The sequence below is a fragment of the Fulmarus glacialis genome, unplaced genomic scaffold (assembly GCF_000690835.1).
Source record: "Fulmarus glacialis isolate BGI_N327 unplaced genomic scaffold, ASM69083v1 scaffold9659, whole genome shotgun sequence".
Taxonomy (NCBI): Eukaryota; Metazoa; Chordata; class Aves; order Procellariiformes; family Procellariidae; genus Fulmarus; species Fulmarus glacialis.
Window position 1 is genome coordinate 33076 of NW_009233970.1, and position 13904 is coordinate 46979.

The window sequence follows — 13904 nt, forward strand, 5'->3', positions numbered from 1 at the left end:
TTCCAGGGGAGTTTTTTCTTGCATTTACATCATATTGCATATACTTGACACCTGCACATTTTTTATATTAGCTTGGCATCTGTATTTGATGGCTCTCTGGTATGTCTGAGCTTAGCAATGCATCTGAGCTTAGCAAACATTTCCTTAGGCCACAGTTTTTCCTGGATTAGTGACAACAGTTGATTGGATTTATTAATATTTGCCATCTATACTACCCAAATGTTCAAGTGAATGGATATGCATTTCATAGATGCAAATATGATATCATGTTCAATAGTGCATTAAAACAAGAGTGTGCTAATAAATTTAGTAAAGCCCCAAAATTTGGTATATCAATATCATTTCAGTGCTAAAGGGTGGTTTTCAAATATCATCTCTAACAGGTAAAAGAACAGACCAGAACCTTTACTTGCCATTCAAATAAAAGCATCTGTTGTTTTCAAACAGTTAGCTAGTTACATTTTCACTTTTTTTAATACTTTCTCACATTTCATTCTCCTTGAATTTTATTTGCATTCTGATGAGACAAAAAATCATAATAGACTTGCAATGTTTCATACAGTCATGAAGCAAATATAAAACTGGCAGAGAAAATGGTCGTCATAGTATTTCTAGACTAAAAGGATTCAGTGGTGTTTGAATAGGCAGCTACATTTTGGACACTTAACTGAATCAAATCTCTAGGGATTCACATTTTCATTCTGTTCCAGCAGGATTTAAAGCACGGCACCATTAATTAATAGAACCTTGTGGTAGGTGCCTGAGAAAAGAATAATAATTAAAAGGGGTTATCAATTGTCAGATTTTCCATCATTCACAGAAGAGTCTATGCACCATTGCAGGTCATGTCTCTTCAGGCAAGTAGCAGAATTCTAGATTCATGCTTCCACTAAGCTCTTCTATGATAGGCAATTGTTTTTTCCTCCTTGTAGAGCATGAAACATGCACAGCAAGGTTTGCCTTGCATTAAAAAAGTAAGGAATACTGCAAAATTACTAGAACCCGGAAATCATTCTTCAGAGGCTGAAAACTACAAAATATTATTTTTTGTTTGAAAATTCAGTGTTTTGGTCTAGAATGGGGAACGCAGCAGTCTGCTCTAAACAAGTGAGTGCATTCCCAACCCGGCTCAAACAATTTGTTCACAATTGTTATAAAATGTTATAAATGAGCTGGTCTCTCTCAATTCAGCAACAGACACCCCTAGAAGGTAGCAGGCTTCACCTATCTTAGACACCTAGCGTAGGTACCCAGGGATAGGTAATATAGTGCCATGGGAGATGCTCAGTAGTGCCATGCATTGGTTCCAGCCCCTACCCCAGAAAGGCACGGGTTTCTTGCTGCTCTGCATATCTGCCAGCTGCACACAGGTATCTTGGACGCTATACAAGCCATGACCCAATGAGCAACACAAAAGTGTCCAGTGCCATTTGAGATATCCTAGAAAATCCAAGGCATAATGAGTAAGACTAGAAGATGTAGACACAGGATATACAACAGATCCAGTGGGCAGCTGAACTGAACCCTGCAGTACCCAGAATGGCAATGATGCCTCTATTTAGCAACAACCCCCCGCCTCACGGTGAGATTCAGTTCGCCCAAATCTAGGCTTGTCCCAGGTTAGGGTGGGATTCAGCTCACCCAAATTTAGGAAATTGATTCTGCTGCCTAAACTTAGGCCTTTAGTTTCATTTGAGGTTCTCGAGACCATCCCACCTGGACGTCCAGCTGCCAATCTGGAAGGTGCAGGGCCTCTACAAGTCCTGTGCCATGTCTGCTGGCTCTCGGCAGATGTCTTGGCTAGCCTAAGCTGTTTCAAATGACAACAGAGAGCAATATGTAGGCAGCTGAACAAAACCCTTAAGCTTAGAACCGAATCAACAGAAGAATTTTAAGGAGGCTGTATCAACAGTTTAAAGACCCAGTATGAAATCTTAGAATCCACTGCAGGAATTAGAATAAGTCAAATTAAAATGAAGAAACAGACCCCTCTCATTCACCAGATCCCACATTTCTTAAAGAATAACATTGATTTACATTTTAAGACTCCTATATCATGGGCAGTTTTATGTAAAAAAAAAGGTGTTCAACAGTTGCAATAAAATGCTACCATTAAATTAGCTCTCAATCTGATTAACTTGGAACTAATAAGTAAGTCAAAATAACAATTGAGTATCATTTTTTAAACTATCTTACATATAGTCACAGAAAGCCCTTACCTTTTGCAAGAGAATAAATAAATAACTACTGCCTGAAATTTCATCCTTAGATGTCATGACTTTTGACACTTCCACAATGTTCTTCACTTCTCTGACAGATTTTAGGGGAACATTGCTGGCACATAAATATAGCTGGAAAAAGAATGCTGTAGAATGAACTCCTCATAAATTATTTTAAAGATTCGCTTTACCTACCTCATGATTCTCCGGTAGCTGACAATCATGGGATTAACATTGCTGGCCTGCAGCAATTTTTCATTTTGCAGCCAAGAAACCACAAGACACGAGGCAGGTACTTACTTCAGATATTTATTGTAGTCCATCAGAGAATATCAAATCCCTGTTTTCAAACCACCAATATACATTGCCTTCATGGTGTGAGTGAAGGGTAATGAGAATGAGAAGAACTGATGAACATGATTTAGATTTGTTTAACATGTCTTGGATAAAAATGAATTGGACAATTTTAAGTCAGAGCAGTTATAGTTTTATTCTTTATATGGTAAAGCAATCTAACAAAACCAATACCATAAAAATAACTAGAATGAATAAGGCATGTCAAAGTCTTCACTGAGGTGTCAAGTATATATATACATACAGTACTGAATATTAAGCAACAGTGTAAAAGCTCGCCCCAAACTTTATTACTGTTGTAATTATGAACCAATAAAGTAAGTGTCATCAGTGTTGTTTGAGAGATAGACACTGAGGATATAAGCGCAAATTTAAATGGTTAGTATCAAACTTGTTAGATATGCTGCTCCTGGTACTGGAGCCGTTGGCAAACTCTCACTAGCTTCAGTGGAAGGAGGACCAGAGAGGCTGGGGAAAGCATTTCTGATCCTCCATTGCATAGTCCTCACACAGCATAAATTACCTTGTCCAGATTGCTGTAACACTTTTAAACTTTGGATCGAAAGAAGTTACACTGGGCAGTCCTTATTCTTGGGAATAGTTACCTCACCAAAAATGACTACTTCTGATCACCTATCTTCAATACTTGGATCAATGGGCTGCGCGCAAACCACCTACTATGGCCACTGTGCATGTCTATAATGGCTTCTAAGCTGAAGACGGTCATGAATCATTCACACGGCATCATTATACCATGATGCCAGACCAAGGATCCTCTGTACTGTCAACGGAGAGAAGTAGGAGCAACATATAATATATGCACCTAAGCAGGTGGAGAGAATATAATTCCTGATTTCTGTCTGTTGATAGTATAGACAGTCGAGATCTCATGGCATTGGGTGGCAGATAGTTTGACTCCCTCATTGCTTTCTTGATGTTGCATGCCACAGTAGTTGCTGCAACTGGATACCTATAGTAGATGGTCTGCATATGACTTTGTGTGTTGCACCAGTAAGACTTTCCTGACAAGCAATCTGATCTTTTTTAGCTGAGATATTGCTCTCTCAGCACAGAGAGTTAATTAATGGTGGATTCTATATTCTAACGCTTTACCAGTCCAATTACAGCAAGATTAATATAAAGGTCAATATATCTTCTTGTTTAACTGAGAAAAGTCTCTTTCTTTCTCATTATAAAGGCAACTGGAAAAACTGTGTTTTCTAACATTTTTAACACAGTTTTTTTTGTGGAGATTCACTTGATAAAGAGTTTGCTGTGATTTTGAAAAGAATATCCTTAAGATCTAGTAATCAGAATTAAACTCTCATGTAATGATCCGAATTTTATGTAATGGTGTCTTAACAAAAGCAAAACTTTGGCTAGTAATCAGTGACAATCAATTAGACTTTCCAACAAGCCATTGCAAATTTAAAATATGCACATGAATAAACAGTAGAATAACACTATGAGAGAAATAACTTGCTTTACACTGTCATCAATGAAAATACATATTCATTAATATATGTATACTATGAAGCAGGGAAACTAACAAGGTACAATCTGTCTGAAAAGCATTACGTGGATAACGTTTGCAGGCAAAAGGCAGGGCAAATAAAATTAATCTTTAAGAATGCTAGTTTCTGTCTCAGTCTGTTACTGAATATTACAATCCTATCCTAACTCTCAAATGTGTTGTAAGCACTAAAAAAGGATTTTTCAGTAGGCAGTGAAAGAAAATATTGATTTAGAAAATAAAACATATGGCCTTTTTCAAATGCCTTTGTCTAGTAACATAATATTGCACCAGGCAAAATTGCCTTGGCTGAGCAGCAAGGTCTTCTAATGCCTATATTTCAGGAAGATGCATTACAAAAAATGAGTTTAATAGGAGGTCATTCATTATCTGGTAGTAATTTTAAGGTACATGAAAGAAGCAGGCGCAGCACTACAAATATATATATATATGTAAATGACTGTTAATATAACCCTTCCAACAAAATATCCCTGCAGTCAAACTTCTCTTACTAATGGACAGGAACACAGCAGTTTATGGTTTAACTGTTCTGTGATTTCCAAATATCATCTTTAACATCCTTGACATGACAAATTGTGAAAGAAACAAGCTTAAGAAACACAGAATTCATTGTAAGTCTTGAGGGAAGAAATGGTATTTACATTACTGATCACTGCTTTGTGAAAACCACATTAACTGTTGTGCACTGGACTTAGTAAAGACTCAGGGGGAAATGGGAAAGCAATGGGCCGAACAGTAACGTCTGAGATGATTGTCTTGAAAATGTCAAACACTTCCCTTCTTTTTATCCACAGGGAAATCTGAATGCATTTCTACTAATCAAAACTTTCTGGAGGAAAGCGTGTGGAAGGGAAAGATGTGATGAAAAAGACCCACTGGCTGCGGGGGTAATCCATCGGGTATTGTTGTGTCATGTCATTCTTGGGTGATGGACAGTGGCAGTATGATTATAAACCTGTTATTCAGTTAAGGGGGGGTCAGATGATACCATTAGAAGTAAGAGCCACTTTCTGTGGATTATACATTTCATTTTTAAAAAGAACACCAAATAGGATGACAGTTTTGATCATCAATATTTTACCCAATTCATTTTTGAAGAACATACTTTCATAAATATAGAAAAGTCATCATTTAACAGTTATTGTAGACTGAAAGGAAGGAGGTAGGGGTTCTGAAAAGCTTGGTGAGCTTTTACAAGTTTTTTCGTGTTCAAATAAAAAACAAGCAATAATGAAATTCTTAACAGTAAAGCCCCAAAATACTGTGAACGAGATACCATCTAGGTTGCTGTTTTTATCTGGATAGTTGTCCCTTTTTTTGCATTTTCCTTACTAGTACCAGCAGATGTTGCCAAATAATATCTGCAGACTCACCCTTTTCCACAGGTATTTCAGAAAATTGCAACAACGCTTATAGAGACACAAGCTATAAGCATCTCTAAAGCAGAAGTCCCTACCTGGGACTCTCCTTGTAAGGTCTGTTGTCAAGTATTGTGGTAAATGGAGTCCTTCCAATACTCTTTTATAGCATATGGACTTGAAATTTACTGGCTTGTGGCTGTATTTATAGAGATATATATGTGTGGATATGTGTAAAATAAATGTGTATACAGGGAGAGAGATGCACGCTCACATATACCATGCGAGTGTGCCATTGTCAGAAATGTGAAAAGGAAAACTAAGTGGAAGAGCAGGAGACCTAGAAAATGGGACACTGAATGGATGCTTTACAGCTAGGGCTTCTGCTTTCTGCCACATTTCAAGTACCAGCCCCCAAAAAGTATGTTGGGGAAAGAAAAAGGATTCCCTCATTATGGAGTCCCAAGAGATGGCGGGGGATACAGAGGAAGCTGCAGTTAATTATTTTCAGCTTTTAAAAAGTTATTTTCTGTCATAACAGTCAGCTGTTTTGCAAGAGGTGTGTTAGCGGTTTGTCAGCATTATCCTGTGTATATTAACCTTGCTTTCTCTACTGACCTCTTAGAAAATGTGTATTTTCCTTTCATTGATGCAGTAAGGGCTGAGACTGACAAACGACTAAGTGCATTAATGATTAAACCCGAAGGGTATCTTTTTCGCAGTTCTCACTGTTGAGGCACTGTATTAATCTGCTTTCTGCCCTTTGGCGATGTGCACCTCGCTAACTCTCTGAGCTGGCTTGAGCCCTGTGCACTGCTTTCACTAGCCTTGGAAAGGCATCTGGGATTTCAGGAGAGAGCTGTTGAGCTCCATCCCTTGTGCATACGCGCATTGAAGGCAGTCGCGTTGCGTGTTTGTAGCTAGGGTAGTTGACAGGTTCAAATGTCTTATAAGGAAGAATATAAACGTAACAGCATCGGGCAGCATTCAGAACAACGAATGCACGTTGCTTGTACGTCTAGTTACATCAGGGTTGCTTTGGCCCAGAAACAAAGTCGTTATATGATGACTTCCCCAAATGGGATCCCTCTCCAGGCTCCTCACTCCAGCATTGGCATGAAGAAGAAGAGGCACCATTGTGCCGACAAGAAGAAGGACAGGAGAGAGTCTGGGCGAAGCCTGGATCACCTCAGTCTCACTAGCGGCGTCTACCTCCAGGCACTTAAGTGAGGTGCCTCAGTGACAAGCCTTGTCATCCCAGGCTGCCTGTGCAGGAAAGAGAGGTAAGCTCCTTCCCAGATACGGAGGTGCCCATCTCTTTTGACTAACTGCAGAGACCTAGAAAGACAACCCCGCTGAGCAACGTGCTCCCTGAAGCGCCTAGTGCTAGGTGGGATGACCCCAGGCCCTAAGACACAGCCGGTTTTCATGAAGACAGATGGCGTGAGAGGAAAAGGAGTCAGTGGGAAAGGATTTCAAGCCTGAGAGAATGTAGGGATTGCCCATCAGGGAGGTCTCGGTGCTCTTGGCACTGTCACCTCTTCTTGCTTCCAAGCTCTAAGTCTACAAGTGGACTGAAAGTGCATTTACAGCTAAGAAAGCAGAGCTTTCATGGTCTATCTGCTGCAGTTAGTAATCATAAGGCTGTATATGATTGTAGTGGAAAGAAAAGTCTCGTGTTGAATCCAAAGTTATTATTACAAAAGGCTATATACAGAAACAAATTCAATTGTATTAGCCCTACCGAAAGTGATTTAAGGCATTTTACACAAAAAAATACTGGGCTCTGTGAAACCTATTTCACAAATGTATCAAAACAATTGTATATATTTTTCTATTTCTGTCCATGGTACATTACTTCTCTGAAGTTACAAAGCCATAAAGAATCTTTCCCTTAAAAGTTCAAACTCTGCCTTGCTACACTGTTATATATATATACATATACACACTTCTATATGCTGCTAAATACTGTATCTTTGTAAGTAGCATTTGGAGATGGGAGAACTTGGGATTTTTCTTTAACTTTCATTTTGTTTGGAACTCTCCCAAAACTGAAGCTGTACCATTTCAGGTACAGGTGTGATCTATAAACAGGATCTGTAGGGTTTTTTCCCACGTCAGATTAGGCTGAAATGTTAAAATCGGATCTGTAGAAAAGCAGGTTTAATGTTTAATGAGATTTTTTCAACCCAACCCTATTTCTGTCTAAACTCAATTTTATTCTAAACTTGACTCGCATTCAAATATCACCCCTATCAATTCACATTTAACTATGTTAAATACTAATCTAGAAACACAGCATCAAAACCGGAGCTAACAATTTGCATGCTTTCAAGCGATGTTCATATGTCTGGAGTTGTAAAAGTTTAACAAGCAAGTATAAATGTCAATTGATACCCAAATCAAGACATCTGACCTACTTAAGCAACACCTTTTCTTTGAATTTGTTAAATGTAACAAAATTGCTAGTGGAAATTAAATGATATTGCTCACCAACAAAACAAAGTAACTTGGGAGGAATCGGTATATAAATTTATGTAGTTTGTCATCCCTGAACATCTGAATGCAAATTCTTCATTTGTAAATTTGTGTTCAGATTAGGTAAAAGTTGAAAAGAAGCTTCAGAATATTTTGGAGATGCAAGTGCTCCCTTGTCCCCCCCTCAAATGCTTGCACATATTCACAAATTATTTACAAAATATTCTTGCGGCCTCAAACTCAACTAATAGCACAAAGCTGAAATCTGAACTCCTCCAGCTTCTCTTTGGGCAGATTTTTAAGAGTGGTCATCACTCTGTAGCCCTTACAAGCAGACTAAGATTGACTGACTACTTGAAAGTAGTCTCTGTTATCTAGAGACTGAAACAGTTAATCTGTAGTTACGTTACATGCATATAATGTAATATACACATAGCCCATGTGAAAGTAAATCAAATGAAACCCAGAATTTAAAATAAAATAAAAGGAAAAAAAAAAAATCCAACACCAAACCTCAAAACCAATCAATTACAGAACCGATATGAATTGTTTCCTGATGTTGTTACCTGTTCAGTTAATCTTGCTATAGACAATCCACAAATTCTTTGCTGTTGGCCTTGCTAGCTCATCAGCACAGCAGACGACAACAAAACACAAACTGTATGCTATAGTTATAAGGAAGAAACAGAATTTTGCCGCAACAGAATGAATGAGCCAAAATGTAGTCTACAAGCTCTAATAATAAACTAGATTGAAAAAAGAGTCATCGGGATTTATGTCAGATGATCAAGAATATACACCTGACAGAACATGTTTAGAATAAAGAATAAAAGCTAAAGGTGGGGTCTGATAAAGACTGAAAAAACCCAAAAATAAGTGGACCAAACCTCTTTGTTGCTACATCCTCTGTCTTAAAAGAGAAGCATTAAGTGCTACCTACAGAGATCTGGGGAAGGGAGATAGAAAAATCCAGTGAGCTAAAAGTGACTGAAAAGAGAGTTCAGCCTGGAGAAGAAAATGGTCATAGGGACACTGGTGACTCAAAGACAGATGGGACGTGTGGCACACAGGAGGAGGAGAGCCAGGCAGGAAGCTTTAGTTAGAAATGTTTATCGTCAGGAAACACAGATTTGGCAATTTTGCTGGAATGCACTAGCTTTGATGAAACATTCATTTTGAAAGATTTTTCAGGCCCAGAATGATACTTTGAGGTGAGGAGTGAGGAGAGGAGGGAGGAGAAAGAGCATAGCCCACTTGTAACCTGGTGTTTGGGGTATTTAGTGGAACATGGGAGACCTCTATGAAACCTTGGCTGACTGACCAGAGTTTGGGCTTTCTCCAAAGCCCCCGTGAGTGACCTCTTCAGGTTTGAGAATAAAACTCACTAGATGTGTAGTGGAATCAAGTCATTTCTGTAAGAGATGTGAAGGACTTTCGTGCCTAAATAATGTATATTTTTAGGAAAGAGGACTACTGACACACAGAAGTCTGTTTTAGGTAGTAAGCTCTTCCTCACACACTGAAAGATACAGAATTAGCCAATGTACTTGGAAACTAAGAAGGGAGAGAGAAATCTTGCAGCAGACTACAGAAACACCACTGACTTGTGAAGCAATATTTGCACCTTTGCTGTGTACACAAGTGTATGGTTATAATTAGATTACGCAGAAAATTCACAGACAGTAGGTTGAAAGGAAGAGCTAGACAGCAGCGAGGAGCACCAGCTGTCCCTTGCGTGATTTTATTTTATTATATGACCGGGATTCCCCACGGTCATATATCTGCTGGGTCTCACTGTGAAGTCGCTGCTCCCCTCCCTCGTTCCTCAGTTGTCTCTCTAACCATCTTGGAAGAACATACTCCACCATCGGCAGGGACAACTTGCATGCCCAGGAGGCTCCTTGCTTCAGGTGGTCTGCGTGGGAGCTTGGCAGAGCCCTGGAGAGGTATAAAAGCAGCTCCAGGAGCTGAGAGCAGCAGAACTGTCTAAATGGCTAGCCTCTCAATTTGAAGAAGGTAAATTTCTTTCCAACTTCCCCAACGCTTGGAGCTGAAAGCCATATACTTTGTATTTTTTTCAAGGAAGAAAATCATACTGATTTCTATTATAGAGGAAGTAGATTTGTTTTCCCTGGAAATTTGGCTTTAAAACGTCTTCAGAGATACTGACAGATGGTACCCCACTATACTAAAGTAAATAGTTGCCATTCTGTACCTTTTTTTTGCTAACGATGAATGGATACTCCCTTTCCTTAATCCCTCTCAAGAAAAAAGACAACTTCTTTTGGTAATGCAGCTGTTCTTAGTTTGATAAACAAACTACACCACTGGATGCTGCCTAGTGCTTAAAGCATTAAGCCTCACAGATTTCCTGGTGCCAGAATAAAGAAGGAAAAGCAGGAAGACTTTTTTTCCCAGTGCACCATGAAACAAAAGCCTTTCATGCATGTTACACTGTTAAGTATCAACACAAGTAATTAAAAATAAAGGTGAAATGAGAGCTGACAAGAACTGACCCATTATCTTGAAACGGTTTGATTTAACTGTGTAGACTTTAAGCTATGGACAAACCTATGTGACTTTCTTCAACTTCTGGACAGTCCAGAGACCTCGGCTGTGGGGAAGCTGGGCAGAAAGACTGCGACTGCTTTGGAGTAAAGTTTGGAAACTTACAGGTGAGGATGCTAATGTCACCTCTTTTATGGACAATGTTGCTGTTTTATTGAGAGTCAGAAGGAAATCAAATATGAACAGCTTCCAGAAAAAAAAGACTTACTTTTTTCTCCCTGATTATAGTCAAAATCCTTGTTAATGACAAAGCTCTTATTTGCTTTGTCATGGGGATGGGATTTCAGGCAGGCGCAATGCACCAGTTTTTTATACGAACACACATGATGCACAATCAGAATTGTGAACTAGGTAGTCAGTTTAGTAGAAAAAGCAGCGAGTACTGCAAGTGGACACTTAATGTTACATTAGCAAATTATTCTCAAGTGATTGTATTGGTGAGCAGATTTGAATAGGATAGGCTGTTGGAAAATATTCTGACTGAATAAATCTGAGACCATCTCTCTTGCCTGGTGCTAGAAGTTTCTTTTAAAAATCAGTTTCAAAGTTCTTGGTTCTCCATTAGGCCTCCTATGCTTTTTAACAGTTGAGAAAATAGTTAATATAATTTTGTTCATCTTACATGTCCCCTATTACCATGGTACTCTGGTCTTTATCATTGTTTTATCAAAAAAGGGTCATAATTACACGGGTTAATATGATCCTCACAGTCCATGTGAGTAGCTGTAATGGAAACATTGCCCTGTTCAGTGCACCACCTGCCCTAATTTTCTTGGAAGCATGCATTGCTGTGTCTATTGTGTTTTGACAACATATTCACAGCCCCACAGCTAAATCTTAGCCTTTGACTGTTGAATTTCCCTTTGAAATTAGGGTTTTTGCAGTTCTATGTGATGTTCCACTGTTGTTAACTCTATTTGTTCTCATCCAGCAGGTTTGAAAATTTATGGGTTAACATAGTAAATATAACTTTGTAGTCTTTGAAATATGGATTTCTTCTTAATCTGAAGTTTGTTCAGACATTTGTTTCCATAATGAAATCTGCAGAAACCTGATTTTCCCGGCAGAATCATTCAAAAATTTTCTGTATTCAGTTTTAATGGATTATCTTTGGAAGTAAATTAGAAACAAAAAACACAACTTGCATCAGTGCTGTAATTTATTTTTCATGTTGAAGTAATAAAAAAGTCTCAGTGAATAAGTATAGCTACATTTGATAATGATTCAGGGTTGGTTAGTAAACTGAAGGCAACTGCTGCCTGCTGAGACACTGCACGCACAGTCTGCCTCCCAAGAACAGCTCTAGCTCACAGCCATTTTGCATGGAAGCAGCTCAAACTGGTTCACACAGCTGTGGGAATTGTCCTTCCTAGAAATCCCGCAGAACTGGGATAATTTGTATGAGTGAGATTCAGATTTTGGGAGCTTTCCGTGGACAGAGTTCTGCGACGCCTCTTAGGGAATTGGGATAGATCAGCCCTTACCAGAACCCTGAGGCACAGGTTCCTCTGCTCTTCCTCTGTAGCAGGAAATCTTTGCCCTCTCTTTTTGATTCTCTCTGATTGTCTTTTTTGAAATGCCTAAATTTAGCCAGAGTTCAGGTAGTCTGCGCTGCAGTTACAGTAGTGTGTACCAAGCCATCAGCAGAACAATCTGCCGTACAGTGAACGCTAAAAATTCGGGGACAATGTAAAATCAATGTAATTAATATTAAAATGGAAAACCTCAGAGGGGTCTACAGCACTGATTGTGTTATTCATTGCACCTAATTTTTTAAGAGCCTCCACTGTAAAAGGACATAAAATGGCAAGAACTTCTGGATTGCAGAGCATAAAGGGTTTACACAATCAAAGGATTTTTTCCTTAGGACTTATGTCCTCTTTCTTGAAGAGGTAATTGTCTTCTTTATCATGTCTTACCTTACTGGCTGCTAACAGAAGAGAAATATTTAAATTGTGGCAGACCAAAAAATTACCTTAGAAGAAGAGTTAATGCATATAAAGGATGTGCAAATAGAAGCATTGGAAATTATGTAGATTCTCGCATTTATGAACACGAATGCTCTTTCTTTTCTTTCCTTCATTCCCAATTTCATTTGCTCTGTACATTTAATAGCTCTCTTAATCTCAGAAAAATGCAATGTATAAAAAGAGTATTCAACCTTTAGGGACTATTAAAGAAATATATGCCTAATACCTCACGCAAAGGCATCTCCATCTCCTGACAAGATATCACCATGCATAGTAGGAAAAGAAGAGGAGAAATAATATGGAAGACATAAATTTCTGGCAGAACTCTCATAAGACAATTGCATTTTGGCAAAGATTAGTCTGGTTTGTTGTTTCACCGGCAGTTTGTTAAGACCCAGTCCAAGCAGAGCTCCTCGAGTGAGAACAGCCTTCAGCAAACTCCCTAGTTCTTAGGAATCCCTCTTACTCCTTGCCCACGAGTCCATGGAGGTCTACAAATAGGTGAGAGCACCCTGGACACCCAGTTTGGCTGCACCAGCTGAAAACAGTCATCAGATCATCTGAACGTGGGCTGAGGCTCACACAAAGACCCTTAGGTCCTTAGCCATCAGCTCCTTAGCCAACAGTGTGGAGCAGGTACAACAAAGGACCTGCCTCAGAAGACTTCGTTACCTGTCAATAAGCTTCCAGACCCAGAATAATCAGATGGAAATAGTATCAGTTATCACTGAATAAACACACAATGGGAAAAATAAAAATGACACTCAACTTGTTCTGAAACAAGGTTGCTGAGGAGGAGAAGCGTAGAAAAGGTGTGTGGATGGGTAGAAAGAGATGGATCAGGGGAGAGTTTTAAAGGGGTCTCCTTGCAGAAAGCTGCATATGCAAGTTCAGGAAAAAAAATCCAAGAAAATATCCTCTGCTTGGTACCTGCTGTACCAGGGCCAGCGAAAAAGCCTGTGAAAATTGGCTTAAACCCTGCTGTTCAACTTCCTGAAGGCATTAAATGCTGGATCACGAGATCCGCTCTGGGGTGAACCATCGGAGCAGCAGAAGCACTGCTACGGCCCGTGCAAGACCTAGCCAGCGACTCCTGCACACTAGGCCAGGCCAAGAAGAATAGATCATTATACTTTGAGGTAAACAAACAAATGGGAAAAAAAGAATGGAATACAAGTGGCTCAAAACCTATGCTTTTTGCTATTAGACATACTATACAGATAGTTCGTAAATACTTTTTGGTAAAAGTGCTTAAGCATACTTTACCCTAATGTGCTGTGTGTTTTCTACTTTAATTTCATGCCTAAATCGATAGCTAATTATAATTTGACAAGAAAAAGAGATTGCAATGGCTATGATCTACCTGCTCTGCTGTTAAATTATAATGTGGTTGGCTGGCTTTACAGTGCTTCCATAATTAGTC